Source organism: Balearica regulorum, chromosome 5, assembly GCF_011004875.1.
Source record: "Balearica regulorum gibbericeps isolate bBalReg1 chromosome 5, bBalReg1.pri, whole genome shotgun sequence".
In the NCBI taxonomy this organism is placed as follows: Eukaryota; Metazoa; Chordata; class Aves; order Gruiformes; family Gruidae; genus Balearica; species Balearica regulorum.
In genome coordinates this window covers 45,214,566-45,226,081 of record NC_046188.1, presented here as the reverse complement: position 1 = coordinate 45,226,081, position 11,516 = coordinate 45,214,566, and the positions used below count along the sequence as shown (strand labels likewise).

The 11,516-nt window shown below is 46.3% G+C and overlaps 1 protein-coding gene across 1 annotated transcript in view; it reads left to right on the top strand.

Annotated features, from left to right (window-relative positions):
* The first annotated feature begins 11,037 nt into the window (after positions 1-11,037).
* PRDM11 (PR/SET domain 11) overlaps positions 11,038-11,516 on the top strand; it is a 47,643-nt gene continuing 47,164 nt past the window's right edge. Inside the window, exon 1 of the mRNA XM_075754700.1 lies at positions 11,038-11,320. The gene's annotated coding sequence lies outside the window, so the exon portion shown is untranslated. The remainder of the gene's footprint in view (positions 11,321-11,516) is intronic.

Here is an 11,516-nt window from a genome sequence, read left to right as displayed (position 1 = left end):
TAATGAATCTACATCCCCATGGATAAAGAGGTTGCCCCAAACTCATTTCCAGCAGTAAAAATTAACGAATAGATTAACAAATAGACCCATACGACTTTAAATGTAAAATAGCACGGGCCTGCCATATTTTGGCACTATATGTTTGATGAAATACAGTGCATATTCTCCTGTTTTTAAAACCAGAATGAGCCCTTCAGAGACCATGGTACGTGGGAAATGATATTAGATGCTAATATGGCATAGAGGAAGATGGCATAGAAATTACTGTGTTGTAGTATAAAGATTAATTTATAATTAATTATAAACTTAATTATATTAACCAAAATTAACTTCAAAATAACTAGCCATTTAGTGGGCAGGTATCTTACTAGCCCACACTGGGCTCTGCCTTGTCACAGGCTGTTTCCATTGCTTGAGTTAGCAAGCTCCAGGCCGGCTCAGGAACCTCCATTTGGCACCGTGTGTAGTGCTGTGACTGCAGCATGGAGATACCCAAACCTCCTGAGCAGCTCTTGCATAGAGACAATGAACAGCAGGAGAAGAGTAGACAACGTAAAAAGTGATTTTGATTCGCCACAGTTATGTAGAAAAAGTTAATGCTACATTAACATGAGCCAGCTGCCACGTGGGCAGTTGCAGCTCTGCGACTGCCACCGGGAAGGCTTTGCCGTTGGTTGGGGGATCAGCAGTGCTGGGTGGAAAGGGGCTTCGCAGGGTTCAGCATTGCCATGCGACGTGATATTTGTATTTCCACACCCCGCCCTCTCCTGTCAGTACTTTTGTTTCCCCTCTCCTTTGCTCCGCATTGTTTTCCCTCTGGTACAGGCTGTCTCAGTCCCAAAATACCTTCCTGACAATTCCTCTCGCTCTGGCTTGGCTTCCATCCTCAGGGAGATAGCTTCCTTGGAAATGAGCTTGGGTAGGAAAACTATGGAAAGACCCATGTTTAGACACACAACTTTTTGTTCACAAATCAGTTTGCACCTGCTGATTCACCAAAGGTAAGAGCAACAATGCTGTCCTTTGTGGGAGGAATACTACACTTCAGGTAGTAGCAGGAATACTGCGTCAGGTGAAGGAGGAGCTCCAGGAAAAGCCTTGCAAGATCCTGCTCTGAAGCTGCTGTTCTGCCTGCATAGTCTTCAGGAAGCCTGAAGAAAGTCCAGTTTTGTTTAAAAAAATATTATTTTTTTTTGGCACACATGATTATTGCTGTTTGTCATTTAATGTGTTCCTAATGGAGCATAAAGTGAGTGGACTCATCTTTTAACATTTCATTTCCTCCTTTATGCTTTGTCTGTTGGTAGTGACGGCAACTGAGTGGCCCAGAGGGACTTGTTAATGAAATTTCTGTAGCAGCATAAACCAAAATTGGTTTTAATCTAGGTCCTGCATAAACAAATGGCTAATTTTCTGACATCCTTTGTTTTAATTCTTAATTTTTCGAAGTTAAAAGCAGCAGCTGCCACGTATTTCTGACAGCTGCAAGGGCAAAAAAGGTTTTTACTCTCAAAAGAAAGTTCTGCATTGTATGAGAAATTACCACATTTTCTAGTTTAATCCAATGATAAAAAAACTTAAATAATGAAATAAATAATAAAACCTTGTCTCTGGAATAAGTATGTCAAGTAAGAAATTGGAAAGGAGAAAACATGTTTTAAAATGGCATGGAAAACCAGCTAGATACAAAGGAAATAACCAAAAAGGAAATGCTTAGAAACTGCCAGAGATGTCTCCTGCATAAATTGTTTTAGATCAGTACATGTCGATCTTGAGAGAGGGACGCTTCCAGGGATGGGGCATCCACAACTTCTCTGGGCAACCTGTTCCAGTGCCTCACCTCCCTCACAGTGAAGAGTTTTTTTTCCTTGTATCTAATCTAAATCTACCCTCCCTTAGTTTAAACGAGTTACCCCTTGCCCTATCACTAGAGGCCCTGGTAAAAAGTCTCTCTCCGTCTTTCCAAGCCCCCTTTAAGTACTGAAAGGCGGCAGTAAGGTCTCTGGAGCAAAGGACACGGAGCAATGGAAGTTACAAGGCGATTACACCTGCTTTTTTGTAAAATAAATCCAAACCCAGGCTGGTTTCTTGTTCACATTTCAGCACTGCTGAGCCAGCTGAGCCTCCCGACGCTGTCCCCCGGCACAAGGGTGCCCGACCGCCCGTGGCTCCGGGGGCACCTCCGGGTGCCGATGAGCTTTGGGCACCCTGCCCAGCCCTAAGGTCAATCAACGCTTTGGACGTCCCTCCTCGCAGCCCGCACCCGGCGGGGCAGGGTGCAAGCCCGGGGACACCCGGCAGAGGGAAGAGTCTCGCCGCCCGTGGCAGCGCCCGGCTCCGCGGACGCGCGGGGGCGCAGACCGAGCCTCGCCCGCGGCCGCCGCGGCTGGAGGGCGGAGGGGGGCGGACGGATGGAGGCGGCAGCCATCCGGAGGCAACGGTGCAGCAGCTGAATACGCGACAGGAAAATCCCGGCGGTAAGGAAAGTTAGGAAAATACGGAAAATCTCCCGTCCGCCCTGTCTGGAGAGAGGACGAGCAACGGGCGCCCGCGGTCCGGCACCGGCGACAGCGTGGGTTTTGCTGGGAAGGAGCCAGCCCAGCGGGAAGGAGCTGGGATAGATGGAGCATCCTCACGGGTGGCCCGCTGGCGATGCCTCCACGTGAAAAAGTCGTGGTTAACGAGACCAACAGGTATCTCAGGATCTTTCCCTGGGCCCTGGCTCTGCGGCACGGATGGAGCTGGGTTTCTGGCCCGGGCGGGCGGCCTTCGGCTCGGCGACGCTGGGGAGCCAACGCCGCAAGCAACGTGGGTGCGCGAGAAAGGTGTTCAAAGCCTTTGGCACTGGCCAGTTTGAAGAAAACGATATGAAGCCAATAGAAGCTTATACCTGGGTCAGCTTGGGTGTTTTCTCAATTCTGCTTTAAGTATGAAAGATGCACACAAACAAGGGAAGTTGCCTAAATGCTGAGGAAACAATGAAAGGGAATACACACAATGTACTGCCATATTCACAAAGTAAATTAGGGAAAAAAACCAAAACAACCCTCCAATTTATCTTCTCCTCCTAGTGGAAAGACCAGTTATAAAAAAACAAGGCAAACAATTTTCAGATGAGTCTAGATGAAACCGATAGTGGAAATTTAAAATAAAAGAAAATCATAGTAGTTGGAAAATCCATTGAATCTGCCCCATACTTTTAAGACATTTCTTTGCTCACGTGTTGTTACAACTGATCAAAACATGAAAATCCATTTGGGTGAGATTTTTTAAAGTGTTGAAGTTGTTTTAAAAAAAAAAAAAATCCAAAGCTTTTACTGATTTCATCTTCAGTTTGTATCTATTTTTATTGAAATAGTTACTAAAAGCACTTACAACACTTTCTATTAGCCAAACAGCCTTTTCTTTGATAAGCAAATCATTAACAATGTTACTAGCTACAAGAAAATAGCATTCAGCCTTTAGAGGAAACTCAAGCTTTCACTTGGCAAAACCATGATATTTTAGCCCCCCAAAAATTCATTTAAAAAAATCAAGTTGGAATTTTCCTCCTCCTGATGCAATGTGAAACACACCTAAAAATGAAGCTCACGTGCTAAAAAAGATAATGAGAGAAGAATCTTTTCTCGTTTTTTCAAAAAATGTATTTTTTGAAGTATCTTATCCATGCAAGTCTTACCCATGGAAACACTGTTCTCAGGTCAGCAGGACTTTTCTGATGGAGTGCTTCACCTTGAATAGGTTCTGTATTTTAGTGTTTGTACTTTATCAAAAGAAGTTTATTTTGCTTTAAAAATACCCTGCATCATAGTCATTATTTTATTAGTCGCTATTATTACTTGTCTTAATGGAAGATGTAGAGACTGTATGATGACCCAGGTGCTACTCAAACGCAGAACACAAAAAGGTGGTTCTTGCCCCAAACACACTTCATTAGGCAGGAGCACTGGCAGCCTGCAGAGTTCAGGGGAGGAAAAAAAAAAAAAAAGCTAACCACTGAGCAGCCAGAATTAGCTTTAAAATCATGACATTTAAAGCAATAATAAAAAGGTGGCTGCCTTTTATTTATTTCTAGCTTAGGAATCTTTAACTATTTTGTACATAAGTTCAGCCTTTCTGCAACCTCTTAGCCAGAGGACAAGAAAGCACTATTTTTAAAATGAAAGCTGAGAAACCCATGTAATCAGAAGCTTTAAGGAAAATACCAAGCGTCATGAGAGTTGGCAACACTGTAGTTCCCTACCACTGTTTTTCTTCAGATTCTGTCTTTAATGGAAAATTAAAGGCTGTTTTCCCTTTACATTCTTCAATACTATAGTTAAGTACAATGTGTTGCCCTTTAAATGAATGCTCTTTTTACAAAGCAATTTGATTATCTTCAGTTATGCTATTATCAACAGCTGAGATTAGTAAAATATCAAAGGTTTGTAATGATATCAAATTTCCTTCTCATTACAGACAATAACGTCTGGACAGACATTTTGCTTTTTGCTTATTATTAGCTTCCAGTCATGATCATTTTCAGACTCTGATGCATTAGAAAAACATGAAATGGTTTGGACTGCAAAAAAACAGGTGACAAACTTCTTGCTACAGAAATTTTATTTTTTGTTTTCTCTAGGACCTTAAAAGCACATGGAAGTATTTATTTGATGTAGATGAATTTGGTTACTTTAAATAAAACTTAAATTCAGAGCTGAATTTGATCTACACGTCCCTAGTTTGGACAAGAGAATCCTGAGATTTATAGATCATGTTCTCATGATGTAGTGCCCGTAACATAATACGCCGGTGCAGCAGTGAATGGCGGAGGCTCCGCCTGTGAAAATCTGCTGGAACTATTTGCTTTGGAGCTCTCTGCTCTGGTCGTGCAGTTGAATTAACTTATTTAAATAAAATAGCCTGTTAAGGATAACATGCAGCCAATAGATAACCGTAGTACAGACTGTAACATACCATGCTAGCATTTCTGGAAGTGCAACACTCCTGCCTCCCCCAATAAAATGAGATATTATTAAATGATGTGTGCAGGAGGCGTTCAGTCTGGCTGTCTTGAACTGTAAGAGCTGCCTGACAAGGGCCATCCTCTCACAATAGAGCAAGCAGCAAAGGGGGTCCCCCAGCCTTCCCAAAAGCAGCAGGGAGTAGCAGCAACTCCCTGGTAAGAAGAGTGGGTAGAGGGTTCAGCAAAGGACGATGAGGAACAAAACTTACCACATGTACTGCAAGACTTGGGCCAGAGCGACGACAACCTCTCGCAAATTGTGTGCCCTGCTCAGGAGCTCAGCCTCAAAGGTACTGCGGTAGATAAACAACCAGTAATGAACTGATAAATATCCTCGGGAGAGGATACACAGCTGAGCAAACGATGCAGCAGCATCTGGAACTCTCCCCACGACACAGCTGATGCCGTGGGTCTTGGGACGGAGCTGAAAGCGTTCCCAGCTCTCTTCCCAGCGACATGCTTGTCCCATGGGACAGAGGAGCAGAGGGTCCTACCACTTGGGGTGCAGTGGGAGGGAAGCAAACTTTGGCTCAGTGGGCTGTCAAACGGCACCCAGCACTGAGCCGGACCTGTGGTCAGGCACGGGGGCTGAGTCTGGGCAGTCGCTGGCCGAGCGGGTCGGGCAGGGTGCCGCTATGCCAGCTGCGTGGAAGGAGCCACCACTGGAGCAGCTGGGATATGCACTCAAATTTGGCGTATCCTGAACAGATGAAACCCATGTAGCTGTGTGTGAGAGAAGAATTACTTGCTCTCCAGCTTAGAAGCCAATGCAAGGAGTTTGTACCCCTGGGACAGTGCATATTATCAGCATTAAAGAAACCTGGTAACTTAGTACTGATGACATCTTAATCAATCCAGAATAGCATGGTTTATATTAATAACGTACCCATGAACTAGATTAAGAACTGGTTCCTTTCAGATCTGAAATCTAAATTGTTGGTGGAGAATCCCCAGCGTGTGGCAGGACCTTCTAAGAAGGTGTATTTATATCTAACCCATTCAGTATTTTAATCATTGACCAGAACTTTAAATATAAAATTACTGCTGATAAATTTCACAGGTGACATCAAGATTAGCAAACTAGGGAAGCGGAGGTGTTACGCTATCTGATCTGAGCGTGCTTGATGTGAGAAGCACGGGCCCCGTTCCCAGAAAGATGTTTTGCAGGCAGTGCCATGCACGGTGGTTCAGGCACAGGCCATTCCCACGGAGTGATGGAACATCCCCTGGGTATCAGCAGCTCTGGAAAGGGTAAAAGGACAAACAGTTCATGGAGAACTTGCAGTGTCATGATATGACAAAATACTAGGGCAATCCTGAAGGCATAGCTGTAAAGAAGAAATTTGTGTATATATGTGTATTTTTGGTTAGGTGGATCACAGATTGCCAGGAGCAGTTCAGGCTACTATATTTTAAAAGGGTTGTCAAAAAACTGAGCAGGGTTCACAGGAAAATGAGGAAAACAATATAAGGACTGGCAAAAATGTCTTTTGTTCAGAGGTTTAAAGTGATCAATTTGTTAACTTATCCAGAAAGAAATATTTTGAGTTGACTAGACTACAGCGTAGATATATCTTCCCAAGAAGAAAATACCAAGAATGTATCAAAGTATAAAGAAAAGCATAAAAAGAACCAGTGGCTAGATGGTAGATGCAGCCAAATTCATACAGAGAATTCAATCCCACATTCATAATGAGCAGGGTGAGGACAAAGGGAAAGAGAAATTCTTTATCTCTTAATTTCTTCAGATCAGAACTCAGTGTTGTTCTTAAAGACAGCTTTATAGTTAAACACAAGTTATTTGGCTCAAGTCAGGGGAGCTGCTTGTGATATACAGAAGTGCGCATTCCTATGGACTGCCAAAACATGCGATGGATGCCTAGAAACAAACCACTGAGTTTTGAAGTGCTTGTGAGCAGAGACATTCCTCACTTTCCAGTCCTTGGGCCAGCTACAGAGAGACCATTTCAGATGGAAAAGCAGTTCTGATTATTCATTAAAAACACACCAGTGCAAATTCTCAAACCCCGTGTTTGAAAAAGGCACTATTTGTATGTGCTTCATCTAGTCCAAAAGATTTCAGGACTGGTCTTGGGCAGGTTATCTAATCTCTGGGTTTCTGACCACGGTTTGAGCGCTCATTCCTGCTGGCGTCCCCGCAGCCGGAGACACAGGCGCCGATCTGGGTAAAAGGCAATCCACATGCATGCACCAATACTACGATAACTAAGCAGCTTTCTTCTTTTTTTGGTGGATTATTTTTAACCCAGTTCAGCTCTCTGCTCCAGTTCATGGCCTGCAAACAGCTTTGTCAGCACGGCCGGGGCTGGGCAGCCACGGCAGCACCGACCCGCCACAGAGCAGGAAATCTTAAAGCCAGCACCGCCTTGGAGGCGCGGATGCTGAGGCTGATCCAGTGGCTTGCTGTGGCCATGGGAAAGGTCCTGCTTTCCTCCCCTTCCCCGACAGCGCGGTCCCACCACCTTCTCTTTGCTGGTGTTGGCACTTGCACGGTGGCTAGCGCTCTGCCGGGTTAGCCAGCCAGCTCGGAGAGGGGAGCAGCACCAGCCTAAGGGACCGTGCCTGCTGGAGTGGCTCTACCCACCTGCTGCATCTTTAACATCCAGCCATACCCTCAAATTCCCATAAAGCTCTACAGCATTCCCAGGGAGGACTCGCTGGCTCCGTACACTGATCTAAACCTCAGGTAGGATCATTCCACCCTCCCCACTGTCCCTCCTCTCTCACTAGCATCAGAGCTGCTGTGGCCAGGGGGTGCGCAGGCTCGGGTTAGCTCTCAAGACGGGCTCAGCAGCCGGTGGCACAACTGCCAGGGCCCAGAGAAGACAAAAAAGGAGAGGAAACTTCTGCACCCAGAAGTTTCTTTCTTTCCAATTGAACTCAGCAATGTTTATCTGCCTCCTTGGGGGATGGTTCATCAGGCTTAATCCAGTGACATCCATAAAATTCAGGGAGAGCACTGCATTGCTAAAGCTTTCATATTCTCCCACTGATAACGGAGAAAGACTCATATAAGATGATGAGGAAAAAGACACAGCACTGCTGGGTAAAGGTCATCGCCGCTTCTATTGTACAGTAGAAATAAACACAAGCTGCAGCTCTGCACAGTTAGGCGTTCTTCAAAGAGCTCTTCCCCCGCGCCTCTTTCGGGGCCTGTCCCACCCTGCTACAGTCATTTGTAACTATGGGTTTCTGGCCGAGTTTCCTTCTCAGTCGTGTAATTTCCTTTTTCTTTTCTTTTGTGGGATGTTTTCAGATTTTCAAAGGGAAAAAATCTATATTCCAATTCACCATCCAACAACCCATCACTATGGAAGAGAAATGTTCCTAATTTTGGTGTGGCTTCTTAGCAGTGTTTTTAATGCTAAAAGCCGGTTAAGACTTAACAGCCAGCTAACTTCGCACTGATTGAGAGCATCAGTGCAATGGTGCTGCAGATTTGAATCCTTTCTGCGTGCAGGAAAGGTGTTGTCTGGGTAATGGCAGGAGGATTTTCCTTTCTGCTTGCAGCCGAGCAACCTTTCCTGGAGGAAAAGGCAGTCTGGCCACAAGCAGTTCATTCCTTGAAGCCTGGGAAGCAGACACCAGCGTCTCGATATTGATGTGGTTATGTAGGATGTTGACAATTTTAAACGAGAGAAAATTCAGTAACATGATGGACGTTGTGCACGTCGGCTTGCAGAAGAACCCGGACGCTTTTCTACCTTTCCTTGGGGACCCTCTTGGAGACAGCCAGGCACCCCCAGGGGAGGCAGCCCCCCAACAGCTCACCTCCAGCATGGGTCCTGACTTCCCCCCTCTTTGCAGCGTTGCGCTTCAGCCACTGAACGTTTTTTGGGAATGACATGCTCATTGAGCAAAATACATCCAGTCGCTTCTGCTGCAGGGGTTGGACTTTGCCCCTGACAGAGGTACCTGCCGACTCCCAGCATCTTGAGCTCTGCGGACCATTTAAGTGTAGTTGTTGACAAGCTGGATTGTTTTATCCACTTTTGCACACATTATTTTCTGTACCATTGGCTAAAAGCTCAGCGTCAGTAGAAAAACGCTTTTGCCTCTCTGGGAGACTATCCAGCATTTTGTGGAGAAACAGATTTGACAGTCTAATACTGGAAAGTTGACACCTAATTACCTCATTCCTAACTGATGTTGCCGTTTGTAAAGTTTTTTCTGACAGCCCAGCAGACAGAAGGGAACTGCTGTGGGTGATGGAGTGGGGGGCTGAACACTAGGCAAGCCCTGCAAGGAAAAAGCACTGAAGCACTCTAAAAAAAAAAAAAATCCTATATCTTCTTAATCCCGTGTCTTCTTAATAAGTGAGGGGGCAGTTTGCTGAGGAAGGGGAGTCTTTTGAAGCCCTGAAGGTAAGATTTTTGCAGAGAGAATACAAGTTTACACTGCGTTCCTTCTGTAACTAGTTTCTAGACAGAAAAGACACAAAATCTTCACAGGGATTTTATCGCCTATTAAATGTATAAAGACAACAGGCACACATTAAGACGAGGCAACTCTCTCCCAATAAATTAGCATGCCCGTGTTTGCAAGGAGACATAATAGCTGTTATTTATATTGTACTTACGTAGTTAATTTTCTTTATAAATAAAAGCTTTATGCCTCCCTTTGAGCCTGCTCTTACAGCCTTAGACTGCAACAGCTACAACAAAACTATTACTCCAAATTAACATGGTATTCAGCGTGCATTTGTATTACTTCCATGAATTTTATTGGTTTTTTAATTATTATTTTTTTTCTCGGTTCGTTCATCAATCATATTTACAAGCCCGTTGTCGTACTTGCTGCCAGTTTAGTGTTCTCACACATTTCAGCACACAGAAACAGCAAACTAGGGCAGCTCTATTAGGATCTCTAATATTTCTGAGGAGTCTGAAGGTGCTGACAGCTTATGGTATGTCTTTCCCAGGCAAGCGCAAGTGCCTCAAAGTCCATCTATCTGTGATTACTGGAAGGGGTAAAATTACACAGCACGCTTACCCTCTGAGTAGGAATCCTGTCCCGAGAGCTTAGAAATGGGTAACAAAAAGCGTACCACAGCTGGAGATCTGACAAATGATACTCATTTGAACTTCCGAATAATCATCTGTGCCACACCAGCTGCCTTTGCAAAGTGAGCTTGTTTGGAACCCAAGTTGATTACCTTCCTCGTTGTTTTGCCAGACATAATTATCTTTTGCCAATTTAAGTGATGTATCAAGACCTGACCCTTAAGTCCCGCCACCTCCCAAACTCTCAGTGACGGCAGCAGAAGGAGCTCAAGGACGGCAGAAGTGGGCCTCTAACTTGCTTGGGCTACCGTCCTCTTTTTACTTGTGCCCTCACTGATTTTCCTCATCCTTTTATAGCAGGCACCTCAGGGTGGAGGATATTAGGAAATAATTTTCTTTCTTGGGACTGCAGAAAGAGGTATTTCTCAGGGCTGCAGAAAAAAGGAAGTAGTTCCAAGTATCCAAGCATGCACATTGTCACCACAGCCCTGTTTGCATACAAGCCCATTGTCAACCAAAGGAACTGGAAAATTATGGCTATTTATCCATCCTTCTCTTTACCCCCTGCTGTGCCTCTTTTGGCAAAGCTGCTAAACAGTTTGCATTGTTTCAAATTTAATGCTTGCAGATGGTTTTATTTAGAATTTGTTTTATTGGTGAGACATGCTTCCTCTGTTTATTAAATTATGCCTACTTTTTGTCATCCGTCATGTTGCCTGTAATTTCTGCACAGAGCTCTGGGGTAGGGTTTGTTGTTGTTGTTGTTGCTGTTGGGTGGGTTGGTTTTTTTTGGGGGGTAATTTAAAACACAACCAAGCCCTGAGCGCCAGGGAAACACCGCGTCTTCGCATCCACTTTTTGCTCGCAGAAGGGCATGAGGCTCCAAACGGGCGACAAGAGGCTCGCACCGGCGGGGTCCTGCCGCTGGGAGAGGGGCTCGCCCCGGGGCGACTCAGGCTCTTCCCCTGGCCGGTGGAGGAGCCCCAGGGCAGGTCTCACCGCCGTCCCCCAGAGGCGGGCGGCCCCGCGGGCGCGGGCGGGCGGCTCGGTCCCGCTCCGCGGGGCGCCGCGGTCGCTGCCGGGCGGCGGCAGGTGGTGGCCGCGCCAGCGCCCGGGGGGGAGCCCAGCGGCTCCGTCGGGCCGGGCCCCCTCGGCCGGCGGCTCCCCCCGCGCTGTGCCCGAGGGCCGCCCGGGCCGTTTTTGTCCTTAAGAGCCCCCCCGAGCCCCTGCCCGGCGGCGGGCGCAGATCGCCGCCGGCTCCGCGCTGAACTCGCTGGCTCCGGAGCAGGAGGTGGGAACCGGGGGCGGTTTGGGTTTACTCGGCTTTTTCTGTCTTTTCCCTGCTTTGTGCGGCTTTTTGGGTTTGTTTTTTATTATTTTTTTCCCCTCCTCTCTTTCCACCCCGGGTATTTGGAGGGAAGGCGGGAGCGCCGTGGCCTCGGGAGAGCTGTGGCGGGCCGAGCCGGGCCGGGCCGGGCGGGCCGGCG